The sequence below is a fragment of the Ovis aries genome, chromosome 13, assembly GCF_016772045.2.
Source record: "Ovis aries strain OAR_USU_Benz2616 breed Rambouillet chromosome 13, ARS-UI_Ramb_v3.0, whole genome shotgun sequence".
NCBI classification, from domain to species: Eukaryota; Metazoa; Chordata; class Mammalia; order Artiodactyla; family Bovidae; genus Ovis; species Ovis aries.
This window is the reverse complement of record NC_056066.1, coordinates 37,793,471-37,806,747: the sequence shown is the minus strand read 5'-3', so window position 1 is coordinate 37,806,747 and position 13,277 is coordinate 37,793,471. Positions and strand designations below refer to the sequence as shown.

Genomic DNA, 13,277 nt, shown 5'->3' with positions numbered 1-13,277 from the left:
TCCTGTCTGTGGAGTGATTCTGGGGGAAACAGGCCCAGTGCGTCGAGGCTGCAGCCCAGCTTTGGGGTGGTGGGGTAGTTGCCTGGCACTGTCCTGGCCTCTCTTATCTTCACATTCAGGGGACAGGCCTGTTCATAAGGGTCCGTCTGCCCCATCATCCGTAACAGCCTTGAGGTGGTATCTGCCAGATTTCCACCTCTGAAGTTTTATTACATCTTTTATAATTATTTGAAAGATATACTTGGAGACTGTAAAAAAGTTCACCCACCCCACTGCTTTTAGCAGTCTTAATCAGTTATAACTGGTGTGGGGGTTGTAAGACATTGGTTTTGAACAAATGTTAAACTGATGCTGAAGTCTTGTCTTCCCAGCCAGTTTAGCAGCTAAAATTTACTCAACAGGCCTGGACACAAGCCGTTCCTGCTCTTGTTGATTTAAACAGTCTGGGTTCCTAACCGTGTCTCCGTCCTCACCTGGCATCCCGGTAACCAACACTCAGGTGTGTCTGGGGTTGCACCTGGACCCAGGAGTTGTGGCTGCCGGCCCACGTTGCCTCAGGGCTTAGCGAGGGGCACTTAGGTTTGGACAGCCATTGCTGGGTGTGGTATAGGCGGCCAGGATACTGGGGACCAAGTTCTGGTCGTGCTTGGTGGCTCAAGGGGCTCCCCTTCTGAGCCAGCCAGGTCTGTAGTGCAGCAGAGCTTTAAACTAGGTGCCCCTCACGGTAATGGGTTGTGTTTGCCTTCTGCACTAACATCTTGCTGGTCGTGAAGCTCTATGGGGTTCGGCGGGGGGGGGGCATTTCTAGTCGTACCGCCTCACCCCATGTCTGTCTGGAGCCATTACTGCCTTTCTGCAAACCTGGGCTCTTCCCCAGGGGCCAGGAGAACTGGGTGCTGAGAGGACAGGCTCCCACCCCCACACCCCTCAGCACGGACAGAGCCAAGTGATTGTTGCCATTCAAAAGGTGTTCACTTTTCTGTTTATAATCTTTACTTCTGACTACTAGAAAGGAATTCAAACTATAAGCTAGGAAGGAGAAATCCTCAATCATACTGCATCCCATGAAAGTCGGTTACTGAATGTTTCTGATTTCCCCTCTACCTATGCATGTGGTGGTTGGTATTTTACAGAAAATGATCCAGGGCTTGGCTTCTTCAGCCTTGGAGTCCAGAAGCCCGAACACTTGTGCATCTTTTTGTCTGGACTGTCAGTCCCACCAGAAAAGGCAGGGCCCCCCTGTAGGCAAGTGTGGAGGAGGTGAGGGTGGGCCTCACACACAGCCCTACCCCCGTTCCAGCAGCCTTCCTCCCCATCCTGCAAAGGCTTCACTTAGACACAAAGATTTAGCATAGCCGTTTTGGGAGGATTTTAATTTTAATTGGGTCTTTCTTGCTTTACAAAACCTCTTTTTAAAGCTTGTTAAATTGTGAGACCTGTAATCTTGGGAAAAGAGAGCCCTTAATCCCAGCCTCCAGCCACTCATCCTACACCTGCCTTTCAGCTCTTGCATTAATTCATGTGGTGCACCCTCAGCCTAACGAGGGTTTTTAGCATCAAAGAGGTGGAGGTTTTGAGGGGGTCAGGAAAGACTGGCCTTATTTAACTCCCATGTCGCAGACTTGTCATTTTGGTAGAGTTTGAAGACTGGGGTGGGAATGATGTGTTTGAAACCTGGCGTGCTGCAGTCCCTGGGGTTGCAAAGAGTCAACAACTGAGAAACACTGCAAGGTCACAGGAGGGGACTCCTCCCTGTTCTGAGACCAGGCTAGATTCCAGAGCAGCAAGTTAAAGCCCTGCTGAGTTTAGGCTAGGGCCAGTTTTTCCCAGATTCAGACCTAATATGCTAATTCCTGGCCTAGTGATGGAATGCTCAGCTCCCTGCAGGCCTGGCCTGCCAGGGAAGGGAGGTGCCTGCAGACAGCTGAGGGAGTCACTCGGGGATGAGTCACTCATCTCTGCTCTGGGCAGTTGATTGTATCATCAACCTTGTCAGTCTCTCTAGCAGGCAAGTGTCCAGGCATGGACTTAAGGGCAAGAGTGGGAGGAAGAACCCAGGAAGAGGCTCCTGAGGACCAGGGGAAACACAGCCACTGAACGCCCACAGGCGGGTGATGGATGAAGTCCATTTGTTCCGGGAAGCTGCCCTGGCCCAGACAGTGGTAAGTCGGTGGATTTTTCCAGAAGGAAACTGCTGCAAAGCCTGTGGGGCTTGCTGCACAAGTGTTTCTTGTTTGTGTCTTCAGTCCTCTGGACCTGTCTGCGCTGCCGCAGAGTGCTTGTCCCACAGAGCTCGGCTGGGACAGAGTCAGGGCCCCAGACAGGCCAGTGTGGGCAAGCTGAGGAGGGCGGCAGGGGTCAGGGTTGTCAGGAAGCCCCTGCTCACTGCCCTTCCCTCTAATTTTATTTTGTCTCCCAAGTTTACTCGCCGCGTCTGATTATGACCTTCGTCTACAAAAGACCCTTCTGATGCGACATAAAGGCCCAATCCTCAACTGCAAAGCCCCACCTGATTTTCAGACGCTCCCCTGAGGAGGTTTGCTCCCGAGGTGTCCATACCCGATGTGTGCTTCTATAATGGGACCACCCGCCCCAGGAGTCTGATCTCCCTCCCCTTGAACCCAGGCTGGCTTTGGTGACATGCTTGTAATCCGTGGGATGGGACAGAGCAGCACTGTGGGTGGGTGCGGGTGGAACCTTCCCATAGGGACAGGAGGAAGCCTTGCTTTCTGCTCCGTCTGGTCTCTCCCAGTGTCTGTCTATCTGTCTCTCTAGCTGGGATGCTGGGAGAAGCCAGGCCACGTGCAGGAGGGGCCAGCTAAGCCCAGCCTTGAAGCCCTCCCAGCCCGGGAGCCAGGCAGGTGAATGAAGGTATCTCCAGACCCACGGTGACCAATGGGACTTTCTGTATGATGGATGGGAAGGTTCAGTGTGGTCCAGAGGGGTGGTAGCTGGTTCAGAGCTACTGTGGGAGACTTAAAATGCTGAAGCCTGGGGACTCCCCTGGTGTCCAGGCTTAGACTCCTAGATCTACGTGACCTACCCCCCCCCCCCCAAAAAATAAGGAAAAAAATGTGTTAAAATTGCTGATTCCTGGGTCGACCCCCAAGTTTCTGATTCCAGTGTAGGGGGTTAGTGGACAGCACTCACCCCTGGTTCTAATGTAGAGGCAGAATCAGGGCCCCTTGTTTAGGTGAATCCAGTCATTACCATGAGCCAAGTGCTCATTAGACCCATTTTACAGATGAGGAACATGAATCTCAGCTTGACACACAGGTCAGAGGGTGCCTGTGGGAACGCTTGGTCCTGCTAGAGTGAGAAGCCAAGCTCTGTCCAGAAGGCTGTGGCTGGAGCCCCCTGGGTTTTGACGAGGAAGCCCTCAACCCATTAGGAGGTGGGTTACGTCTCCCCAGGGCCTGGGCTGGGACCGCATCTAATCGGCCTGAGGAGAGACTGAACCGCCCACTCCTGCCCTGTGAGCTGCTCACTGCCCTTCCCTCTAATTTTATTTTGTCTCCTCAGCAGTTTCCCAGGACCTGGGGGCTACAGTGGGAGTCCCCTCCTTGCCTTAATGAAGGGGCTGCTTTTTCCAGCTGGCTGACTCCTCTGGGGGTTGGGGGGTGGTCTGCAGTTGTGTGCAGAGCCCTGCAAGGGGAGGGAGAACCTGTTAGCAAGCTCTCTGGAGTAGAGTGGGAGGCAGTGGTCCACCTAGTGCTGTTCTAGGTGCTTTTCCAGATGCTTTGTGGAAGCATCACAGGATTGGAAAGAGAGCAGGGGCATGGCAGTCGGATGCCCAGCATCTGGCTCTGGGTGGTTCCCTCTCCTGCATCCCTGCCTCGTGTTGGGGTTTAATTCTGCTCATTTTCTTCCCAGGCTCGTTCCTCTGACTGGTCTGTGTCTCCTGGGGGTGAGGACACTGATGCTTTCTCATCACCCAGTTGGTTTGCTTCTGCCTCCCTCCACCAGCCACTGCCAAAGCTCACACCTCTGCACTTTTACATGGGGACAAGGGCAGGGTTGGTGGGGGGGCGGTGCTCTAGTGGTTGAGGGGTTGCTCTGAGCACAACAGGAGGGCCAAGATGGAGAGGTTTGGGGGCCCCCTATGTATACCTAAGGGCCGTTGGAACATCAGTTTTGTCCTGGGTAATAGTCCCAACTAGTTGGAGGAGCTGTGAAGACTGAGGGAGGTGGTCCAGGCAAAGGCTTTGGAAGCACAGTACTCAGTGCATAGTAGGTGCTTCTTGAAAGTGACGTTGTCCCCTTATTTGTCCCCACCGGCTCTTGATTGAGGGCCGTGCACACAGCAGACTCCCATTTAGGGCTGTTTGTTCCACTGGTTTGGAGCCATTTAATAACAGGTGCTCAGATGCTCAATTGTGTCCAACTCTGCAGCCCTGTGGACTGTAGCCCGCCAGGCTCCTCTGTCCATGGGATTCTCCAGGCAAGAATACTGGAGTGGGTTGCCATGCCCTCCTCCAGGGGATCTTCCTGACCCAGGGATCGAATGTCTTACATCTCATTGAGTGTGAGATAGTGAAGGACAGGGAAGCCTGGCATGCTGCAGTCCATGGGGTTGCAAAGAGTCAAACGTGACTTAGCGACTAAACAATAACAAAAAGACCATCTGGGAAGCCATTTACCTGGGGGCTAATTCTAGGAATTCCATCTCTGCCTGGGTTCCTATCTCAGGCGTCCAGAGGGCAGTCAGAGGTTGACAGGTGGTGACTTTTCTCTGGCCAGGCAGGCAGCCCCTGCAGCCCCTAGACCCCGGCCCCAGACTGGAGCTGCATACCCACAGGGGCCATTTAGCAGGTGAAGCCCCTTGGCTGGGGGTGGGGAGGAGGCAACCCAGCACTTCCCCCGAAGGAGGCGAGTCAACCACATGAGCCCTCCGCTCCCCGGCCCTGCTCTGTGGACACCCCACGCCCTGGGAGCCACTCTGGTCTCTGTCCCGCCGGGCACTGCAGGTGCCCTGGGATCCACACCAACCACCAAGGCCACCCACTGCTGCCCCTGCACACACAGTGGGCCCTCTGTCCCGGGGCCCAGCTGCTCCCCCAGGGAGGGACCCACCCAGAAAGGGGCAGGAGCTGGGAGTCCTCGGCCATGGTGGGGTGGTTGGAGGTGGGAGTCCACAGGCCCAGACCCCGGCCCCCTAGCCTCCGCACCCCCTGCCAGGCCTCCCGACCCACATCCTCTGCCCTGATCATGTGAAGAGCCTGAACCCCAGCAAACAGTGCTCTCGGGAGCTCCAGAGACACACTTGGTGGTTTTCCTCCCCAGTTACACAGGAGTCTGGCAGGCTACAGCCTGTGGGGTCACAGAGAGTCAGACAGGACGGAGCACGCAAGCACTCCTGAATGACCAGTATCTACTTCAAGGGGCCCACAGGGGTGAGGGAGGTTGAGGGGCAGGAGGCAGCTGCCCGGAGGTGGCAGGTCACCTGCTCCTTGCCCCTCTCCCTTAGCCTCTGAAGGTCTCAGTGCAGAGGTGCCCTGAGGCCAAGGTCCAAGAGCCCTGCTGTAGGCTTCACACTAAACAAGTCTGAGCTGAGGTCAGCGTCTTGAGGCACCAGGGATGCCAGAGCTTCTACTGCAGGGAGGGCAGGTCAGCCGCAACCTTGAGGGTTCTGGTGGGGTCTCCTGGCTGGGGGTTCTTTGGGGCCCGGGGCCAGGAAGCAGGAGGCGCCTCTATCCAGTGGTCTGACCGAGCACTGGACAAGACGTGCCTCCAATTACCCCCATCTCCTTGGACAAGTCACTCAGCCCCTGATTTCCCATCTGAAAAGTAAGAGTGGAAGTGTACCCAGGGGTGAAAGCGTCCCCAGTGGTGGATGGAGGGAAAGGGGACCACTAGGTGATGTGGAGTCCCATTCACACTCTAAAGGCATCAGCATTCAAAGGCAAAGACCAGGGCAGTGAGTGTCTGGAGTGAGGCAGGCTGAGGGGGGGATGCCCAGAATGACTCTACCCAGGGTGGTCTATAACCTGATGAATAAGAGTCACAGGAGCATGAGGAGAACTCATCACTCACTCTACCAACAGCCTGAACCACGTGCTGGGCACGAGGGACAGCAGGGGATGAAACACACACCATCCTTGCCCTCCTGGACTTTATTCTGCTGTCAGTGTGGGGGCAAGAGCAACAGTAAACAAACGAGCAGGTTCGTAGAGGTGTTGCAATGCTGCTTTGCTGAGACACGTGTCTGGGAGGGTGAGCAGGGCTGGAGCCGTTATTTTACATGAAATTGCCAAGGGTAGCTTCACTCATCAGAGGCCTGAAGGTGATGAGAGAGGCCCGTGGGTGTTTGGGAAGAGAGTCCAGGTGGAGGAAAAAGGAAAGAAAGAGCAAGGATATTCAAGAGGGAGGGGACATACATATACCCATGGCTGATTCCTGTTGATGTTCGGCAGAAATCAGCAAAATTCTGTAAAGCAGTTATCCTTCAGTTAAAAATTAAGTAAATTTTAAAAAAAGAGCAAGGACGATGGTTGTCCAGTGGGGCATTTTTAGGGTCTGTTTCCGTTAGCTAGTGCTGTGTAACAACCGCTCCAGCACCTAGTAGCTTAAAATAACAGCTCTTGATTTTTAATGGCTAGACCCAGACAGGCAGTATTTCTGGTGCCTGGGCTTACTCCACCAGCCAAGGTTGGCTGCCAGGCCGGTGGGGGTGGGGGCTTAGAATGACCGTGCCTGGGAAGGGTGGTCTCGGCTCTGTGGAGTCCTGGCCCTCAGCAAGCCTCACCCAGCATATGTTCGTGGCCTCTGGACAAGCTTCCAGGAGAGTGAGTCTGGGCTCGGAACCGGCACTGTCACTCCATTTTTAAATTAATTTCTATTGGAGTATAATCGCTTTTACAATGTGGTGTTTCTACTGTACAACAAAGTAAATCAGTCATACATATACGTATATCCCCTCCCTTTTGGGTTTCCTCCCCATTTAGGTCACCACGGAGCACAGAGTAGAGTTCCCTGTGCTATACAGTAGGTTCTCATTAATTATTTTATATTAATACACAGTATTGATAGTGTATGTTTTAATCCCAATCTTCCAATTCATCTCACCCTCCCAGCACGGTCACTTCTGAGGTATTTTGTTAACTTATAAGATTCAAGGGGAGGGCTATTTGTCCCCGCTTTTTGATGGAGTGCTGCAAACATCAAGGCCACGTTTGCAAGTTCCTGCAATCCCCTGTGTTGCAAGTGAGCAGCCAGGGCTCAGAGTGACCCACCCGAGGCCACATGGCCACGGAGACTCCAACTCAGCCTGGTTTAATGTCACAGTTTGTGCTTTTTTCGTGAAAACTTCTTCTTGTCCCCCAAGTTTACTTAAATTGTTTAATTTCCCCCAAATTACATGCTAAGGGAGAAACTACAGAAAAGTAAGTGAAGTCACTGAGTGGCAGGACAGAGGGGAGACACCCAATGGTCTTGCAGGCTTTCCTTCTGCACAAGTGTGACTTCCCCCTCCCCTGCTGACACCCCACCCCCAGGGCCTCCTTCCTGGGCTGGAGGTGGGGGTCCTATAGGCAGGGATGAGACCCCCTGGTCAGAGGGATGGTCTGGACAACCTGGTGGAGGGAGGGAAAGGCATTCCTGGCCAAAGTGGTGGAAGCAAGCTCGCTGCTCCTGGGGGCTGGGAGAGGTGAGGAGGACGCCTGGCCCCTCCACCCTCCCTAGCTGCCCTCCCTCCACACTCACAACCAAAGGAAGATGTGCCCACCCACTTCCCACTGTGGGTCTCGACTTACTCTTCTGTGAAATGGGTCTAATGGGCCTCACACCTGAACGGGCTTAGAATCACCAGGGAAGGTGCTAAAAATGCACAGTCCAAGGCTCCGTCTCTGGGTGAATGGAGGGGTATGGGGGCGGGAGTGCTCGGGGCAGGAAAGTACATTTTTACCCAGAGCCCTTAGGGGGCCTCTGATGACAGCCCTGCATGCATATCAAGAAGCTCCTTGCCCCCCGAGGATGCCCCCAGGACCCATGAAGCACCCGCTGCAGTAGGATCAGATTCACCTAGGATCTTCCAGACCTGGTGCTCGTCATAGACCACAGGCGGCCCTTTGGTGCTACGCCTTTGCCAAACACTGCCCACCGACCGAGCCCCTGGCGTGGCTCCCATCCTGGCCACTGATCCCAAGCGCCCCAGCAGCATCTCAGCCAAAAAGCCTTGAGGGCAACGTGTAAAGGCCTCTCTCTCGGGCCCTGCAGGGGGGAGCTCTGTGGCCTGGGGATCTCGGGGCTCCTTCCAAGGACTCTTCTTTGGCCAGGCTCCCTCTGTGGCCTCAGCCTCCTGGCCTTGTGCTGCTCCTCACTCCATCAATATTTGTTTCTCCCCTGGCTGCAAACAGCTCAGTATTTGCTTAAAGGGCTGAGCAGACGTGGCAGCCCTGGGGGCTCCCTCCTCTCTGCAAACAGGCTCCTCGGACAGCCCCACCTCTGCTGGGCCCAGCACAGCTCTCCCAGGTCACTTCACATTGAACCGGTCGTCTGGCCCCCCACACATCGAGTCTGGTCCCAAGCACATTTCCCCCAGATGTCCCCCAAATGCTCCTGGCTGCACCAGGGCTCCTGATCCCAGCTTGAACAAGCCACATGGAGGCTGTGGGGACAGGATGTACTCTTGAAACAGATTTGCATGTGGTTTTCTAGGAAACCAGCTCCTGGCCTGGGTGGGTGCGGCACACAAGCCCGGGAAGCCCCAGCTGGGACCCCAGAGTTGCAAAATGCTATTGATTAGTGTGCAACTGGCCCTTGGACAGGCCACTGAACATTTTTGTCTGCCAAATTTATTCATATTGGTGTTGTTCAGTTGTGTCTGACTCTTTGCAACCCCATGGATTGCAGCACACCAGGCTTCCCTGTCCTTTACCATCTCCTGGAGCTTGCTCAAACTCATGTCCTTTGAGTCAGTGATGCCATCCAACCATCTCATCCTCTGTCACCCTGTTCAGATAGGATCTTGTAATTTTTGTCTCCTCAGAACCTAGGGACCTTGGCTCTTACCTCCCTCCCACACACAGCAGAATATTTTGCGGTCCGTCGCCCTAGTTTTGAGCATCGCTCACATCAACACAGGTGTGGCAGTGGTTCCTTTCCTAAGATGGACTTTGATGGCAAACTGCACGTTTGCTGCTTCTTAAAACACTTCATTTTGAACTACATTTCAAGAAGTACTGGTAGCAAAGTTGCGAGGACAGTACAGAAAGCTTCCCATCCTCCTCTACCAGCCTCCCCAAACTTACAAACACGTAGCCCAGTGGTCAAGTCAAAGTTTAACTGACACTAACACCCTGAGTCCAAGCTGAGACCCTGTGTGAACCTCGCCAGCTTTTCCACTAAAGTCCTTCTTGGCTCCAGGAACACATCCAGTACCCTGCACATGCATCTGCTTGTACTGTCTCTGCTGCGTTGCCCTTGGCAAAGGTTCCCAAGCTGTTCCTTGTCTGTCAGGACCTGAATACCTGCGAGGAGTGTTGACCGGTCACCTGGCAAAGGCCCCTCAGCCCAGGCTTGGTGGGGTCCTCACAGCTGGGTGGAGGACCTGCGCCTGGCCAGGGCACCACAAACATGGAGCCTGGGATCCCGGGCCACAGGGTCACGGTGTTGACTTGTGCAACGATGCCTGGCTCTTGGATTCCCCAGTGGCTCAGCTGGTTAAAGAACCTGCCTGCCAGTACAGGACATGCAGGAAACGAGGGTTCGACCCCCTGTGTCTGGAAGATCCCCTGGAGAAGGGAATGGCTAACCAGTCCGCTATTCTTGCCTGGAAAATTCCATGGACAGAGGAGCCTGGTGGGCTACAGTCCATGGGGTCGAAAAGAGTTGGACACGACTGAACCTGCACACGTGTGCACACACTGGGCTCTCTGGTCAAGAGGTCCCAAGGGGCTTTCCCTCTGCGAGGTCATAGTCACTTCTCACCCCTGCCCCATGAACAGACACCTCAGGGGAGATTCCTGGAGGCTGTTCAGGTGCCTTTTCTCCTCAAATTTCCACAGTTCTAGCCTCCATCAGCCAGCAGATTTTGTCTTCAACATTGCTCTGTTTTTCCCTCCCTCCTCACCTTCTCTCTGTGTATTGATCAGATTGTATTGATCAGATTTCCACAGCAAAAAAGAGCTGTCCTTTCTGCTCCATGGACTGACTTAATCAGGTAGCTATTTCTATCAAGGTGGACTTAGGGATCTTCTGTTCTGTGACTGATAATCTGATAGAGTCATTTTTTTTTAAAATTTTTTTGATAGAGTCATTTTTTACTTTATTCCCAGTCCTGCAACCCTGGTTGCTAGGAGCGCCGTCAGGACTCCTGAGTCCTGTGGACGAGCCCCCATGTTTCCTGGCTCCTTATGGTTTCCCGGGATTTTGCTGCCCTTTCTTCTCGCTTGGCTAATCGTTAGATATTCTGCTTGGGTTCTGTGGGCCTTTGAGGGCAAGGTCACACCTTCTGTTTGATATCCATTATGGGCTAGATTATACGTAAAACATATTCCTTAGTTGACTGGTGTGTTGGCAGAACTGTGTATTTGAAGGAATCCCTGCCACGTGGAGTTAGAAGTTGTGATTTTTGTATGGGGAGCTGTTCAAACCAGGCAGAGTCCAAATCAGCTCCAAAATGACTGCCTTTTACAGTTCCTGTCCCTTCTATCTTGGAGTCCCCCCAGGGAGCTCCCTGGGGACTGAAAGCTGGAGGACACTGGAGTCACACTGACTAGGAGCTCCTTTTGTGTGGCACAGGGGGGCGTGCCGAGAGGTCATGAGGTTAACCTTAACCTTTGTTTACAAGCTTCACCTGATCTTACCAACTCCTGAGAGAGCTGGGAAGTCCTTAGTTTGGGTTCCTTCAGAAGTCGACCTGTTGCAAGGATTCAAAGGCAAGGGCTTTCTAAAGGGTGGTGATCCCGGTGGGGCGTGGGGAAGGGAGACAGAGCTTAGGGTTAGAGTTAGTTCTGGCTTCTTCTTCTGACTCCTCACAGCCTGACCTGCGTTCCCAGCCTGTTCTGCTGAGCTCCTGGGCCTGGGCTTTTCCTTCTGGGTCTGGAGTGAGAATTCTGGGCTGGGAGACCTGGGCTTTGCCATCAGCTGTCTGCGGTTCGTTGTGGGCCCCGGGTGCAGCCCTGCCTCCTTGAACAACGAGGGAATCATCCTGGTCTGGCCCACCTCCTGAGACCACCTAGGACTTCAAAGCAGATGAGGTGAAAAAAGGGCTGTCACAGTCCAGGGCCTGGCTAACTTTCTGGGCTCCAAGAAACGGAAAGAGACAATGAACATATAAAAAGAAGTCCCACCTTCCTGGTTTTCAGGAACATGTGAGTTAAAAGTTCAACTGTGGGAATTCTCTGGTGGTCCAGTGGTTAGGACTCTGTGCTCTTACTGCCAAGGGCCCAGGTTCCATCCCTGGTGGGGAAACTAAGATTCTGCTCAAGATGGCCAAAAGAAAAGAAAACACTAGTGATTGGTGTGTGTGTGTGTGGAGGTGGGAGGAGGCTGTCTTGGCCCCTTTGAGGGGGCAAGTTGACACGGTCTATTATAATACAAAAATGTCCACATCCTATAACCAAGAGAATCACTTCTTTGAATCTGCAGAAGTGTGACATCGTGGGTGGGTGAGGCTGGTCACAAAAGCACGACTTCTCCGTGATCCTGAGCAAGCTCCAGCCTTTATTTCCAACCTGTCACAAACTAATACATTTTTTACTCTTACAGTAGAAATGAATTGCTAGAGGGATAAAGTTTCTAAAACACAAAGGCTTACAAAATACAATGCCCCCTGTTGAACATGTCTATTGGTGCCACTTTCTCAGCAGCATTTGCTCACCTCGTGTCTCTGTGTCACATTTGGGTAATTCTTGCAATATTTCAGAATTTTTCATGATTATCATGTTTGTGATGGTGATGATTTTTTTTTTTTTTTTGGTGATGATTTTTATTGTGAGATTTGACATAGCATCACTCTACCAAATTGCTATAAAAGTTTCTCAGTGTTTACCTCAGCCCGGGGCACAGGACCACAGACCCTGTGCTGTGATGCTCAGCTGTGCTGCTTGCAAAACAAACAGGAAAGAACCTAAATATTTATTAATTAAAGAATGACTATATAAACATGTTATGTGCACAGTATAAAATCCAGGTAAGGGTAAAAAAACTAAAAGTGAGAAATTTATAAGACCTAACATAGAAAAGTGGCTGAGACTCAGAACTGAAATGATACAGTGCTCTTATGTGTTAAATGTTAAAAAAAAAAAAAAGCAAACAACCCACAATAAAACAACACTTTATGTTTCCTATGGGCTTGTGAATACATGTGAAAATGTATAAGAACGGGACTGCAGACACATCTGTCTGGTACAGACACCTTGCTTGGTTGCACATCACTTTATTGTGCTTTACAGGCATTGCTTTTTTTTTTTTTTTTTTATAAATTCGACGTTTGTGCCAACCCCACGTTGAACATGTCTATTAGTGCCACTTTCTCAGCAGCATTTGCTCACTTCCTGTCTCTGTGTCACATTTGGGTAATTCTTGCAATATTTCAGAATTTTTCATTATTATCATGTTTGTGATGGTGATCTGTGAGTGGTGATCTTCAGTGTTAGTACTGCAAAATATTATGACTCCTTGAAGGCTCAGATGATGGTTATCATTTTTTATCAAGAAAGAAGTTTTTTGGGGAGGCTGCACCACATGGCCTATGGGAAGGAAAGTACTTTTTTTGGCATATGAAAATTTATTACTATTGTGCTTTCATCATCAGAATGTATGAGCTTGGTCTTTCCTTCTTACCTTTGTATAAGGTCAAAACAAATACATGGCTACTTTGATAACCTTAAAGTGGACTCCAGGAATGTCGCCAATAGCATGTCCTTTGTGACCAAAGCCAACAACCAGAACATCATCATTTTCCTCAATAAAATTTAAGCCACCATCATTGAGTACAAAAGCTGTGATCTTTTTTTTTTTTTTTTTTTTACCATTCTTGATTAGCTGAACCCTGGGACACTTCCTGATGGCAGAATCTGGCTGTTTGGTTTCAACCCCTGCTTTTTCAAGCACAGTTCCCTTGGCATGAGAAGTGCCTCCAAAAGGGTTGGCCTTCAGTGCTGTGCCCGCATGGGCTTTCTTGTACTGTTTATCATGCCACTTCTAGACTGGTCAGTGGCTATGGAGCTTCCTGGCAGTATAAAGGCTGTGACACTTGCCCATCCTGCCGGTATCACAGGCCTGAGTGAAAAGGAAAGTACTTTATAATTAAGGTATATACATTGCCTTTTGGA

General features: G+C 51.7%; 1 pseudogene; it reads right to left on the bottom strand.

Moving 5' to 3' along the window:
• Positions 1 to 12,736: 12,736 nt before the first annotated feature.
• LOC105613249 (small ribosomal subunit protein uS12-like) lies at positions 12,737 to 13,277 on the bottom strand (annotated as a pseudogene).